Here is a 15,305-nt window from a genome sequence, read left to right as displayed (position 1 = left end):
CAAGATGAAAAGACAACCCTCAGAATGGGAGAAAATATTTGCAAATGAAGCAACTGACAAAGGATTAATCTCCAAAATTTACAAGCAGCTCATGCAGCTCAATATCAAAAAAACAAACAACCCAATCCAAAAATGGGCAGAAGACCTAAGACGACATTTTTCCAAAGATATACAGATTGCTAACAAATACATGAAAGGATGCTCAACATCACTAATCATTAGAGAAATGCAAATCAAAGTACAATGAGGTATCACCTCACTCCGGTCAGAATGGCCATCATCAAAGAATCTATATAAACAATAAATGCTGGAGAGGGTGTGGAGAAAAGGGAACCCTCTTGCACTGTTGGTGGGAATGTAAATTGATACAGCCACTATGGAGAACAGTATGGAGGTTCCTAAGAAAACTAAAACTAGAACTAGCATAGGACCCAGCAATCCCACTACTGGGCATATACCCTGAGAAAACCATAATTCAAAAAGAGTCATGCAACACAATGTTCAGTGCAGCTCTATTTACAATAGCCAGGACATGGAAGCAACCTAAGTGTCCAGTGACAGATGAATGGATAAAGAAGATGTGGCACATATATACAATGGAATATTACTCAGCCATAAAAAGAAACAAAATTGAGTTATTTGTAGTGAGGTGGATGGACCTAGAGACTGTAATACAGAGTGAAGTCAAAAACAGAAAAACAAATACCATATGCTAACACATGTATATGGAATAAAAAAAAAAAAAGGTTCTGAAGAACCTAGATGCAGCACAGGAATAAAGATGCAGATGTAGAGAATGGACTTGAGGACACAGGGAGGGGCAAGGTAAGCTGGGACAAAGTGAGAGAGTGGCATGGACACATATACACCACAAAATGTAAAATAGATAGCTAGGGGAAAGCAGATGCATAGCACAGGGAGATCAGCTCAGTGCTTTGTGTCTACCTAGAGGGTTGGGAGAGGGAGGGTGGGAGGGTGATGCAAGAGGGAGGAGATATGGTGATATATGTATATGTATAGCTGATTCACTTTGTTATAAAGCAGAAACTAACACAACATTGTAAAGCAATTATACTCCAATGAAGTTTTTAAAAATAAATAAAAATAAAAAAGTTCTCTTTGTATATCAAAAAAAAAAAAAAAAAGAATACATGCACCTCAATATTCATTGCAGCGCTGTTTACCATAGCCAAGACATGGAAGCAACCTAAATGTCCATTGACGAATGGATAAAGAAGATGTGGTACATATATACAATGGAATATTACTCAGCCATTAAAAAGAATGAAATAATGCAATTTGTGGCAACATGGATGGACTTGGAGATTATCAGACTAAGTGAAGCAAGTCAGAGAAAGATAAGTATCATATGGTATTTCTTATATGCAGAATCTATTTTTAAATGATACAAATGAACTTATTTACAAAGAGAAACAGACTCACAGACTTAGAGAACAAATTTATGGTTACCAGGGAGGAAGGGTGGGTGGGGGGGATAGATTCAGAGTTTTGATTGACATGTACACACTGCTATATTTAAAATAGATAACCAACAAGGACCTACTGTATAGCACAGGGAACTCTGTTCAATATTCTGTAATAACCTAAATGGGAAAAGAATTTAAAAAGAATAGATACATGTATATGTATAACTGAATCACTTTGCTGTACACTTGAAACTAACACAGCATTGTTAATCAACTATGCTCCACAATAAAATTTTTTAAAAAGACCTTATTAACCAACGTCTAATCTGAATAGCTAAAAAAAGGAAAAAAAAAGACAACTCAATTTAAAAATGGGCAAAGGATTTGAATAGACATTTATCCAAGGAAGATATTCAAATGGCCCATAAGCATTTGAAAAATGAACAATATTATTAGTCATTAGGGAAATGCAAATCAAAAGCACAATGAGATACTACATCAAAACCATTAGAATGGCTATAATCAAAATGACAGAAGATGACAAGTGCTGCCAAGATTGTGAAGAAACTGGAACCCTCAAACATTGCTGATGGGAATGTAAAATGGTACCATGCTTTGGAAACAGTTTGATAGTTCCTCAAAAAGTTAAACATAGAGATACTATATGAGTCAGCAATTCCACTCCTACCGAATCCACTCCTAGTTATATCCTAAGAGAAATGGAAACAAATCCACATAAATGTATAATACCCAAAAAGTGAAAAACCCAAATGGGCATCAACCGATGAATGGATAAACACAATGTATTGTGCCCATACAATTTTATATTTTTTGACCATAAAACAGTAAGAAATACTGATACATGCTATAACATGGATGAACCTTGAAAACATTATTCTAAGGGAAAGACTTCACACCAAAGACCATATATTATATGAGTCCACTTGTATGAAATGTCTAAATTAGGCAAATCCATAGAGAAAGTAGATTAGTGGTTGCCAGGGCCTGGTGGAAGGGGAAATGGAGAGTGAATGCTAATGGGTATTGGGTTTCTTTTTGGAGTGATCTAAATGTTCTGGAATTAGACAGTGATGATAGTTGCAAAACTGTGACTATACTAAAAACCTATGAGTTGTATACTTTAAAATGGTAAATTTTATGGTATGTGAGGTAGGTATATGAAATCTCCACATTTAAGGTAAAGAAACTATGGTTCAAAAAGACTGAGAACTTTAAGACTGATTAAACCCATAGGTCTCAAAATGTGGTTTGCAAATCACCAGCATCATCACCTGGAAATTTGTTAGAGACACACATTCTTAGGTTACACCCCAGATCAAAGGAGCAGACCTCTGGAGGTCGGGCTCAGGATTTTGTTTTAACAAACCCTGCAGGTGATTCTGATAAACACTCAGGTTTGAAAGCCACTGGGTTAGCTACAACTTTAAAGCCTCATTGCTCTTCCACTCACTAGATTTGTAGTCTTTGGCAAGTTTCTTGGCCTTTCTGTGCCTCAAATTATTCATCTGGAGAAATGATTCCTTACAAGGTTATTATGAGGATTAAATATTTAAATACAAGTAATGTGCTTGGAAGACAGCTTGCCACTTAATGAGTTGAGTATTCAATAAGAATCAGCTATTATTCTATCAATCAAATGCAGATCCCTTCATTTGGTGTAATTAAGCCACATATGTGTAAATTTTCTAGCAGCCACATAAAAAAGTAAAAAGAAACAAAATAAACTAATAATATAATTTATTTAACGCAGTGTATTAAAAATATTAGCATTTCAACATGCAATCAATATAAAAATTTTAAGATAGTTTACATTCTCTTTTCCAAACTGAGTCATCAAAATCCAATGTATTTTATACTTAGAGCACATCTCAATTCGGACTAGTCACATTTCAATTGCTCAATAGTCACCTGTGGCTGGCGGCTATCATATTAGAGAACACAGCTCAAATGCTGTGCTCTTTTCCCTCTCTAAAGTTCCTGTGCCTTCAGCACGTAGTAGTCTCTGCCTACGGATTTTCAAAGAGTGGAGGGCCAAATGAAGACAAGTCAAGAAGCATCCTTTCCTGACCATGTCCCATCTTAACAGGTGATGCTGGGTTGCAGATAAGCCTCCAACCCACGCTCTCAACTACATATTGTTATACAAGAATGAGCTGGTAAACTGCCTGAGGAGAATTTTAATGGAGTAACAGATCGCAGGCTTTCGTGTATTGTTTGCTCTGGTATCCACAGGGTCTAGAAAACTTGCCTGGCACAGAGCAGGCACTCAACACATTTTTTTCCAATTAATGAATGAACATTAACAGTGCTTTTCTAACTTAACCTCTAATTTTATTACCATTTTTTCAAATACCTGAAAACATCTAATAATTCCTTTAATATTGCCTTTATTTCTTATAAGCAGATCCATTTTTGTCTTCCAAATTGATTTTTAAGTTCCTCCTTATCTTTAAGTATTTATCAAGCCCCAGTAAAGATCAAGTTTCATAGAGGATGAGCCCATAATAGAATTGCTGATATTAGGGGTTTATTTTCTGTGACGGAATACATATTTCATATATGTACAAACATCATATAAAAGTCACAGATAAAATTTTGTTTGGATTTTTCTATTGCTGGTCTAAGAATAAATGGAAGCAAATATCTAGAGTTCCAATACTGATGAGCATTCCTCATTCTTAGTAAAACTCTAGGACACATTTATACATTAAGGGCCCACAATGCTGCATAATACTGACATGATTAAAACTTATAGACTGAAGGAGCATGCAGAAACAGTGCTGATGTGTGGGTGGAGTGGTTTCCCAGGGAGGCTGACACCTGGTATGAATTAGTTTCTTCGCTGAGTTCCTAGGATTCTTGAAGCAAGATAGCGTGTGTCATTTACTCAGAGTAAGAGATGAGGTCCTAATAACAACCTCCAAGGCCTCCCAGATCTCACTGTAGTAGTCTTCCTTAAGCTCACACCTCTCCAGCCACACTGGCCTCCTTCCTGCTACTCAGACACACAAAGTTTGCTCCAACCTTCCAGCTGTGCTTTAGCTTCTCTTGGACTAGAACGCTCTTCCCCCAATATCCACTTGGCTACCTCCTTTTACTTCCTTCAAGTCTTGCTCCGACGTGTTTCCTGAGTTCTACCCGGATTGCACATTAAATACAGTAAGCTTCCTGGATTCCACCCCTGCCCCTCATTTTCCTTACCCTGCTTTTTATCCTCCTTAGCACCTAGCACCCTTTAATTTATATCATCCTATGTTGTTTATCGCTCCTCACACTAGAATGTAAAAGCCACAAGAGCAGAGATCTTGTCTGTTTTGTTCACTGACGTACCCTATCCTAGAGCACTGGCTGGCCTATAGTAGGCACTCATATCCTTGTACGATGAATAAATGAATTAGTTCACTCATAGACCAGGCACTTTTATAGATTTCTTTCCCTTTTCAATTTTTTTAAAAATAAATTTATTTATTTATTTATTTTTGACTGTGTTGGGTCCTCACTGCTGCACATGGGCTTTCTCTAGTTGTGGGGAGTAGGGGCTACTCTTCGTTGCGTTACGCAGGCCTCTCATGGCTTCTCTTGTTGTGGAGCACGGGCTCTAGGCACGCGGGCTTCAGTAGTTGTGGCTCATGGGCTCTAGAGCACAGGCTCAGTAGTTGTGGTGCACGGGCTTTGTTACTCTGTGGCATGTGGGATCTTCCCAGTCCAAGGCTCGAACCCAGGTCCCCTGCACTGGCAGGCAGTCTTAACCACTGCACCACCAGGGAAGCCCTCCCTTTTCAATTTTTAAGCCTGATCTAGTATTCAGATCAGCTGGGAGGTTTTGCAAGTCTGTCTGAGAAGTTGAACTCTCCCAACCTGTTGGTTGGTCTTGCTCACTGAAGGGTCCTGTCCCTGGAACTTATTCCGCTGGGCAAGTTGCCAAAGCCTGAATTTGTCCACCTTGGGGTATGATGCAAGATTTAGGTTCTTTTTTTTTTTTGTCTCTTTGGAAGGGTGTGTTTCAATTTTGGCTGACTTCACTGTTTTGCCTGGGGCTTTATTCTTGTGTTGAGTTTTATTTTTTCCTGGGTTAATCAAGCAATTTAGCAACTATTCTTCCCAGAGCTATGGAAGAATAGAAATTAGAGCTGGAAAAGACCTCACAGTTGATCCAGTCCATCCCCCTTGCCACTGAAGTCTTGCTCTACACAATACAATGTCCTACACAATACAATACAACGGCTTTGTTCAATGAGGTTTTAAATGTCCTCAGAGATTCCTTTGGGTGCCCACTCAACTAACCTAATACCCTTAACAATTAACAAAAATTCTCAATGTTTGTCTAAACTTTCCCTTTCATATTTTCATTTTATTTTCCCTATTGGTAGTCCAAGGTAGCAAGCCCTTTCTCTTTGGGGATTTTATACCTTTCAGAGAAGTGTGGACTTACATATCTGCTCTGTCTGTTCCTTAGCCAAACTATACATGTGTTCCTCCCTTAATCTTTCTACATTCTCTTTGTTTAATTTTATTTTTGTTTATTGAATTCCTTCAAACTCTTCATCTTGATTATTAGTATGTGTACTTTCACTAACCATCCATTGAACCACTGTAACATAATGCTTTTCCTTCTGAAACCTGAAGACAAAGCACTGCCATCTACCATGTGACATTGCAAATATATCCGATTCACTGTCATAATCAACTAGGGTATTTTTAGTTATTTATTTTGTGTGTGTGTGGTACGCGGGCTTCTCACTGTTGTGGCCTCTCCCATTGCGGAGCACAGGCTCTGGACGCGCAGGCTCAGCGGCCTTGGCTTACGGGCCCAGCCACTCCACAGCATGTGGGATCCTCCTGGACCAGGGCACGAACCCGTGTCCCCTGCATCGGCAGGCAGACTCTCAACCACCGCACCACCAGGGAAGCTCACAACGAGGGTATTTTTATTCACCAGAATATTAAATAAGTTCTGTGCAATGCTCTTCACTTGAGTTTAAACTTTTGATGATAATTGTGTAGTGTCAGATATCTCATTTAAGCCCTTTGCCCTTTTCTTTTTATATCTGCAAAAGGAGAGAATATCCTCTTCAGCCACCTTTACTGTAATCTTAATGAAAGTAAATATATGGTTATAGGGCTAGATAGAAATCTTTCAGAGATAAAAACCTTTCATTTCCCAGCTGTTTTTCAGACAGAATCACACAGGTTAAATTGTTTTCAATACTATGAAGTTCAAATGGCATTCTTTTTGTTTGTTTGTTTACAGTAATTTATGCTAGATCAATGCATCTCAAACTAATTGTAGTAAAGGGAAAATTTTTAAAATCGCCAAATGCCATGGGCTGAGTTTTGTTAAATACAAAATCACAAGGTTGGGTGAAGTAGTAATGTCAACTGCTCTAAGATTTTCAAATTTACACTCATTTTCTGTATTTATCTTGTCTCAGATGGGCACTGGTCCATGGACCTCATTTTGAGTAGCCTTGATGGACAATCATATTCCTTACCTTCAGATTCAGATACTTTTCAAGATAAATATTTCTCTTCTGATGATTAACATAATACTTGCTTTTACTTTTCAGCTTGTTTTCTGCTCCCCTTCAAATTCAACTTTTAAAAAATATTCATAGAAGAGCCAATCAATTAATCATTTCCCCAAAACACCTAGTTATATGTTTCCCATTTATTTGTCTTCACTTTTTCAACATGTAGTAATCCTTAATTTATTTCATAAAATTAAATCTGAATGAAAAATACTTTTAAGAAAGAAAACAACAACTTCTCGGAGTTTATACCAGGTCAGTGAGTTATATGATGGTTTCTTGGTCACACATGCTGTTAGCTTCACTTCTGGAACTCTCACTAGTCTCTAGCAATCCTGACCAAGGCCACACTGAGAGCGGGCAGAAATCCACCAATTCAGGAAAGATTAAAAAACACTCTCACTTATTTCACCCTGTCTGGCACTCTGCCATCAACTTGTACTTTTCGGATTCAAGACACAGATTATATGTCAGCAATAACCAGAGTAGCTATTACATAGGCTGGTTATGGGATGCCATGTGCTTTCAACTGGCATCTTTTACAGTTTGGGTATAACAAAAATTTAGTTTTAGCACTCTCTTCTGAAATAAGCTTCTCCTATTTTTAGCGGCTTTTAATTACTTTGAGAGGGATTTAAATAAAAATATACTGAACTATCACTTCTCCAGGGAATTAAAAAAATAAAGTTTATGGGAAAACATGAAATGTGGGGAAATATTAAACACAGTAAACCGCACAAATGTATTACATAAGTTAGACATCGAGCTTTTTATGATCTAAGAATCTATTCCAAGAAAAAGAAAAATTGAAATTCGAAAACTTATGAGCTTGTTTCAAAAAATAGTAAAAATAAGTTCCAACTGGTGTAAGAGCATAGTAAAGGTACAACACAGTACCAGAGTAAATAATAGCAGAGGATGGGTGAGGCATTGGTAATGGGAAACTTTAAACATAGAACATTTTACACTGCTTTTTAAAGGGATTTTTACAAAGATAAGGAAAAAATATATACACACACATAATACACAGAAATAACAGAAAATGTATTACAACAATATATCTCTATCAATAACAGAGAAAATGTATTACAACAATATATCAGATGAAGTTTTCTTCACACAATTTTCCAAGAGCAAGCATATGGCTAATGTGGATTAATCACTAATGAATTTAATAATGTGAACAGATTATTAGCTCCTAAAGCTAGTTATTTTGTTTTCAAATGTTTCAACATGCCAGATGTTTCATAAAAAGTTTTTATTATTTAAAATGATTTATGAAGCTAGATGCCCAACTTTTATTTCTGTGTTAAAATTTAAGAGTTAAAAACCATTTAACAGACAAACAGAATTTGCAGTTCAGTTAGCAGTCACTGAATGTGAAAAGATTAAAATGCTCCTCTTTAGAGCCATTCTCGTTCCCATAGAAACCAATGTGAGATCCAGGAAAACAAGGTAAGTTCTAAAATAATCACCATTATAAATACCCATTATATAAATGTAAATACAGGCAATTGAAATGATTTAGATGATTTTGAAATTGCATATCATTTCCCAAACCATAATGATTCCTTCAGAGTGGTTCTTGTCTGTCACATAAATACAGCATTTACTAAATTTTAAAAATTCTTATGATTTACTTGTGAGACCATAATTGCCTTCTCAAACAAGTCTTGGGCATGCAAATATTGATTTTTGAACATGTATTCTGGTGCAAGATGGGTCTTTTTTTTGGCTGGGCTTTTACTTTATGGTAGATTAAGTACTTATCATTATTAGCATTTGAATTTTACGTAACCATTTCTCTATTCATTATTAATTGCTTTACAATGAGATCTAGAGATTTTAGTTATTTTACAATTACAATTTTTCACATTTTTATTTGTCCAAGCATTTTTTCATGATAAAAGATCCAAGAAATCTTTTATTGGGATTGTAATTTCTCTCAAAGTCCAGAACCAATCATTGAGTATACAATACTTATAATATTAATGAAGATGTGAATGTGAGTTGTTATACATCCCTCTAAGAAGAGCTAAGCCTCCTAATAATTAAGGAGCAAGAACATTTCAGAGGAAAAGTTCCAACAATGAGAAGCAAACACTTGAATTTAGTACGGCTGTTGAAGGAGTTCTGGACATGCCACCCCAAAATATGCTGCTTTGTTATATTATTGTGAGCTGAACACATGAAAAATGGCAAGAGCTTTCTCTGAACTTGCCTTTACCTGCCTAAAGACAGATCCTCCAAAAGGAATTCAATTGTCATAAATCCCCTCCCAAGGATTGACTCTTATCACCTGGGAAGACACTAGATGTCAACTCCAAACCCAGATAAACTTTGTCACAAACTATCATCATATCTCCCATCTATTCTTCTAAGAACCCATTTATCATTCTTAAAAATCATTTACTCTTCCCTAGGTTGCCTATGTCTCCCACCTTCCCCTATTAAGACAGTATATAAGCTCTCAGATCTCACTGCTTTTTGGGGTGTTCACTTTTTTTTCTGTGATGCCCCAGTGTGTTATAATAAAAATTAATAAATTTGTTTACCTTTAATGCTGTTAATCTGCCTGTCATAAATTTATTTTATAGACCCAGCTATTGAACCTAGGAGAGCAGACGGAAAGTTTTTTCTCTCCTACAATGTTAAAAGAACCACAACAAGTTATGGACTAGTCACACAGTTTTGTTAGCTGGATGAATTTTCAGAAACTCAGATATTTTCCCTTACATTTCACTGAAACCCTCGATTCTTAAAATGTGGTCTCCAGACCAGCAACATTGATATCACCCGGGAGCTTGTTAAAAAAGTAGAATCTCAGGTCCTAGGCAGGCCAAATGAATAAGAATCTGCATTTCAACAAGATTAACATAGATTTGAATGCACATTAAAGTCTGGAAACATAGTCCCAAATATTTGCTCCAGAAAAATTTAGAAGTTTTATTCTGGTGGACTGATGAAAGCTAAAGAAGCTACTACCTAGGATGTAAATTCTAAATGGGGAAAGACCATGTCTGCAAGTAATTTTCTAGGACCCCTCAACTGGTAAGTAGCAGAGCCTGAGTTTGAACTCAGGTAGAGCCAAAGCTTTTTACATACCTTGAAAAGACATCATAGAGACTTGAGGTGTAGGTCAGCCTCCTCAGTTCTTCATGGCCAGTCAATTAGCTGTTCCTTCCTAAAGTCAAAAGGAAAGTGCCTTTGAAATCGGTCCTTCAGATATCAGTCATTTAACAATCCCTCACCTGGACAAAGATAGATATAGAAAGGTCAGTCTTATTGATCCATTCTGCCTAGTTACTGAATGGTCAACTCCACAGCAAACTTAAGGATTCAGGTATTTGTAATTTAACTTATAGCATGTGGATCCCGAATGGAACTTTTAGGTTTCATTTGCTTGAGACAAATGGGATCACCTACTATAAAATCTGCTTCTAACTTGATTTCCTGTGAAGCCAAATGTAATTAACTAATTATAGATATGACCTGATATGTAGGTAAAGGCATAGTTTTAACTACAATGCTTCTCACTAGAGTTGTGGAGGGTTTCCCCTCCAGAGAGCTAAGTCAATCCTAAGGTTGTTTTCTTCTTCATTCTACGGCTTTGCCCTCTGCATGTCTATCTACACTTATGTGTTTTTGCCATTTTCCTACATGTGTGTATGTTTAGTAGTGTTAGAAAGAAATGATTCCAGGCGTTCTTGTGTCAACTGTCTGCCTCTTCACACATTGATATGGTTTGTTTCTTATCCTTTAAGAGAGCCCTTAGGATCTAGTAGCTCCACCACTTCTTAGCACTGTGACTCTGGCCACATCACAACTTCTCTGTGCCTCAATGCCCATAAGTATAAAATGGATTTTTTGGTTCTCATTTAATAGGGCTGTTGTGAGGAAGATTCAGTAAGTAAATACACAGAAAGGGCGGGGCACAGTACCTCATACAAAGTAAACACTAAATACGTTACCTATTATTACTTTATTATTATTATCATTGTTGTTATTATTATCATTATTATTAACTTGTGGAGGGCCTGACTTCCTTGCACAGTGTCACCAAGGTACCATCTAAGAAACAAAACCCATGTTCAGAGACTTTTAGGAGGGTTGGTATGCAGGATCTGAGATACTTAAAATGTACTTCAGAGAAATTAAGTGATTTGCCTAAACCCCTGTTTAGTAGGGGTTTGGATTGAGTTTGGATTTATATGCTGGTCCATCAAATACATATTCTTATGTGCTTAATTTAACTAAGTAATAATGCTGCTTACACTTTAATAGCTAGCATTTTCCAAAGTTTTTCCATGTGTCATGACCATTAAAATGAGAAGTTGTTCATTGTGCCATGTGTCACGATGATTAAAATGAGAAGTTATTTCAGTGGTTCCAGCATTCTGGATTTAACGAATCAGTAAAATTTTTTTAATTGGGGATTAAACATAAGGTTGTTTTTTTAACAATTTATTGCCCAAAGACGTATTAATATGTCTTTTGTTACCCGAATGTTACTGACCAGAGATGTATCAATATGTTTTCAGAGAGTGATACAATTAACATCACCCTGTTAAGTTGTTAAAGCTTAAAATTGATCATGGGTTCATATACAACTTATGTTGTTATCATTCATATTTTGCTCCGTTAGGTTTTTGTTCCAACCTTGTGTATATTATAAACACAAGTTTATTACCGTAAAATTTTCAAAAATGATGCATCATGAAATTCTGAGTGAAGAAGAATTTTTCAGAGTATTTTATGCAGATACTTTCTCTGATTGTCCGAGCAACATATACACTAGTGTCTCAGAAGATGACAGTTTTTCAGAATATAGTTCGGATTCAGATGATGTGAATATTAGACCCACAAAAAGACAAAAAACCTTAGTGATTGATTTTGATATGGCGAGTGAAAATGAAATTCACAGTGCTGGAGAATGCTCCTTTGCTTCTACAGAAGAGTGGATTGAAGACAACATTTCATGAAAATTAGAAGATCTTACAGGTGTGTCAGGTGTAACTACTGGATGTAATAACCCGCAAAGTGTTAGTGAAATAACAGAATTAATTTTTGGTAATAACTTTTTCGAGTTGGTCGCTTCTCAAACAAACTTGTATCACCAACAGAATAAAAAAATCATATAAAAAGTATGATAAGGCTTTAAAATGGACTGATGTAACCAATAGTGACATGAAGAAGTTTCTTGGATTAATAATTTTGATGGGACAAATAAGAAAGTCACACTGGAAAGAATATTGGTAGACTGATCCCTTACTTTAAACACTTATCTTTCCAAAGATTATGATGAGGCGAACGTTCAAATAAATAATGACATTGCTTCACTTTAACGATAACTCAGAAACTCCACTTCCTACAGACAGAATTTCAAATGTCAAACCTCTTCTGGATTATTTTATACCAAAATTTCAATTGATCTATATACCCAAACAAGAGCTATCACTTGAGGAGGCAATGATAAAGTGGAGAAGACAACTCAGATTCAAAACCTATAATCCTGGAAAACTTGAAAAATATGAAATTTTGGTCAGGATGGTTAGCGAAAAAGCAAATATATATGCAACCTTGAGATTTACATGGGTGAAGGAAAGAAACTGCAAGAAACAGTATTATCGGTCCTACAACCTTATCTTGGTTCATGGCACCATATTTACCAGACAATCTTTACAACAGTGTGTCCACATCTGAAATATTGTTGAAAAATAAAACCAGAGTTTGTGGGACTATAAGAGAGAATTGTGGTCTACCAAACCAATTAAAGGAGAAATCTAAAAATCTACAGAGGGGAGAAATGACATTCTTACAGAAGGGAGAAGTGATTCGTCTCATAAGGAAAGACAAGAGGTTAGTCCGCATGGTGACAACTATTCATGATGCCTCCATAGCATCTACAGGAAAGGAAGACAGGAGGACTGACCGTCAGATAACTAAGCCCACTTGCATATTAGAGTAAAACAAATATATGTAAGGAGTTAATCGATCCGATCAATATCTGGCAAACTTCAATATCCTCTGGAAAACTCGAAAATGGTATAAGAAAGTGGTTTTCTATTTGAGTAATTGCAGTTTATACAATGCATTTAAAATTTATTGTAGCCTTAGTGCACAGAATAAAATGACTTACAAGCAATTTTTGTTAGCAATAGCTAGAGAATGGGTAACTGACCATTCTAGTGAATGTAGTGGTAGTCCCGCACCTGGTCCTTCTTGTGGCATTTCTAAAAGAGTCCCCTGAAAAGATCCACCTTGTCGACTATCAAATAAAATAAAAGAACATATTCTAGAGGAAATAACACCCACAGAACTAAAAAAAAAAAAATGCCGCCAGAAAGTGTAGAGTCTGCTCTTCCAGGGGAAAGCGCAGTGAAACACAGTATATTTGTAATAGATGTTCTGTTCCCCTGCACAGAGGTGCCTGCTATACTGCCTATCACGCTCTAACGAAATATTAGAATGCTTTAGTAAGACATGTTTAAAGTTTCAAATAAATACATTAAGTGCAAAAAAAGTTGTTGATATTTACTCAAACACGGGTGCTTCAATATTCACTTACATGACAAATTGCTCGCCACAGGCGTTAGTCTCTACAAAAATCCCCGGGTCAAAAATATGTTAAAATTATTCCTTTAAATTGAATATATTCAGTTTTAGGGGAAAATCATTATACCGCCACTGATTTTGTTCTTTTGTTAAGAATTAATACAAATGTCATCATATATCAGATTATATAATAGGCCCAGAAACTAGAATTTGAAATTTTTGACATCTTGGTCAAAAATTTTATAGCACTTCAAAAATTGAGATATACGTACTTCATGTGACATAAAATTAACCATTTTGAAATGTACACTTCAATGATTTTTAGTATATTCACTATGTTTTGCAACCATCATCACTATCCAGTTCCAGAGGGTTTTTATCACTCCACAAAGAAACCTTCCACCTATTAATAGTTAGTCCCAAATCACCCCTTATCCATCTCCTAGTAGTCATTAATGTTTGTCTCTTCAGATATGTCCTTGGGAAAATCTTTTATCTCTGCACAAAATGGCTGTCTCAGATCTGTGATTTGTTTTTTATTCTTTGCTGCCTAATCAAACTGCCCAAAACTTTACCTTGGTGTGTGGGTTGCCAGTGGCATATGTAATATGTACAATAGAGGGCATAATAGAGAGTATGAAACTCTAAGAGATCTCACTGTCTACATTTACTTCCAATTTTAGATCTTCCTCATCTTTTCTTTCATTAATTTGGCATTTACTTATATAACATGCCAAATTACACATACTTTGAACTTAATTTGAAGACAGCTAATGTTTTCAGTAATCAATACAAGTCAAAACAGTATTATAAGAACCATCTTATTTTTTTAAATTTACATCTAATTATAGGTTCCCAAATTCTAGTCCAAATTTGTGCTCTTATTTAGTTGCTCCATTCTCTGTATGCCCATACACTCTGTTCATTTCTCAGATAATTTTATTTTAAAATAGAGATTCAAATGTATTACTATGTTTCATTGTGATTTACATGTCTCTGAGTGGAATATGAACTCCTTGAAGGAAGGCCTTTGTCTATACATGTTTGATTTTCAGCACAGTGCCTAGTACATGATATAAGTTAATGTTGTTGAATGAAGGAATGGGATTTAAATATACAAACATATGTATCAAAATTTACAATAATACCCAATTATGTATTTATATATTACACACTATTCCTCTATTATACTACATATACATATACCCTATCAAGTTTTATGTAGTTCACAACTATATTCAAAATGACTTATTTTGAACACCATAAAATGTCACATATATCGAGTTTTACACAGTATTATAATAACCTGTAAACTAGTTATTAAACACACACACACGCAGCACAATGTTTAACAGGTTATTTACCACAGCTTAACCACAAGACAGAAGAACACTGAACAATGGAAAAGCTTGGAGATTAAAGTCAGGCAAACAAATCTGCTTTTGGGTTGTCTAGCACTACCTCAGTGTCGTAGGCTATTTGTTTCTGAACCTGAATTTCCTGTGATGTGGAGACATTTAATACCATGTTTAGGGAACTGGTTTAAGGGTGGAGTTAATCTAATTTAAGGGCCTGGCACTTGGCGGGCTTTTAACGAACTTTAGCCGATACTTCATCCCTCAGCCTAAACCAAGTAAAGGTGGTTTTTTTTTTCCCACAAATTATGAGTCTTTTCCAGTCACGGAAACCTACCCTGTTCTCAGTTTGTCAAGCCAGAGAGTCCGGGTAAAACGGTAAACGCACAAAGCAATCCACCTTGCTAACTCTGAAGGGC

The 15,305-nt window shown here is 36.0% G+C and overlaps 1 long non-coding RNA gene across 1 annotated transcript in view; it reads right to left on the bottom strand.

Moving 5' to 3' along the window:
- The window catches only part of LOC129392118 (uncharacterized), an 88,916-nt gene extending 73,611 nt beyond the window's left edge, over positions 1-15,305 (bottom strand). The window contains exons 1-2 of the long non-coding RNA XR_008617296.1: positions 15,224-15,305; positions 10,082-10,160 (exon numbers count right to left, since the gene is read on the bottom strand). This is a non-coding gene — a long non-coding RNA (uncharacterized lncRNA). The remainder of the gene's footprint in view (positions 1-10,081; positions 10,161-15,223) is intronic.

This window comes from Physeter macrocephalus, chromosome 5 (assembly GCF_002837175.3).
Source record: "Physeter macrocephalus isolate SW-GA chromosome 5, ASM283717v5, whole genome shotgun sequence".
In the NCBI taxonomy this organism is placed as follows: Eukaryota; Metazoa; Chordata; class Mammalia; order Artiodactyla; family Physeteridae; genus Physeter; species Physeter macrocephalus.
Note: the sequence above shows the minus strand (reverse complement) of the source record. Positions and strands in the feature narration are given on the sequence as shown.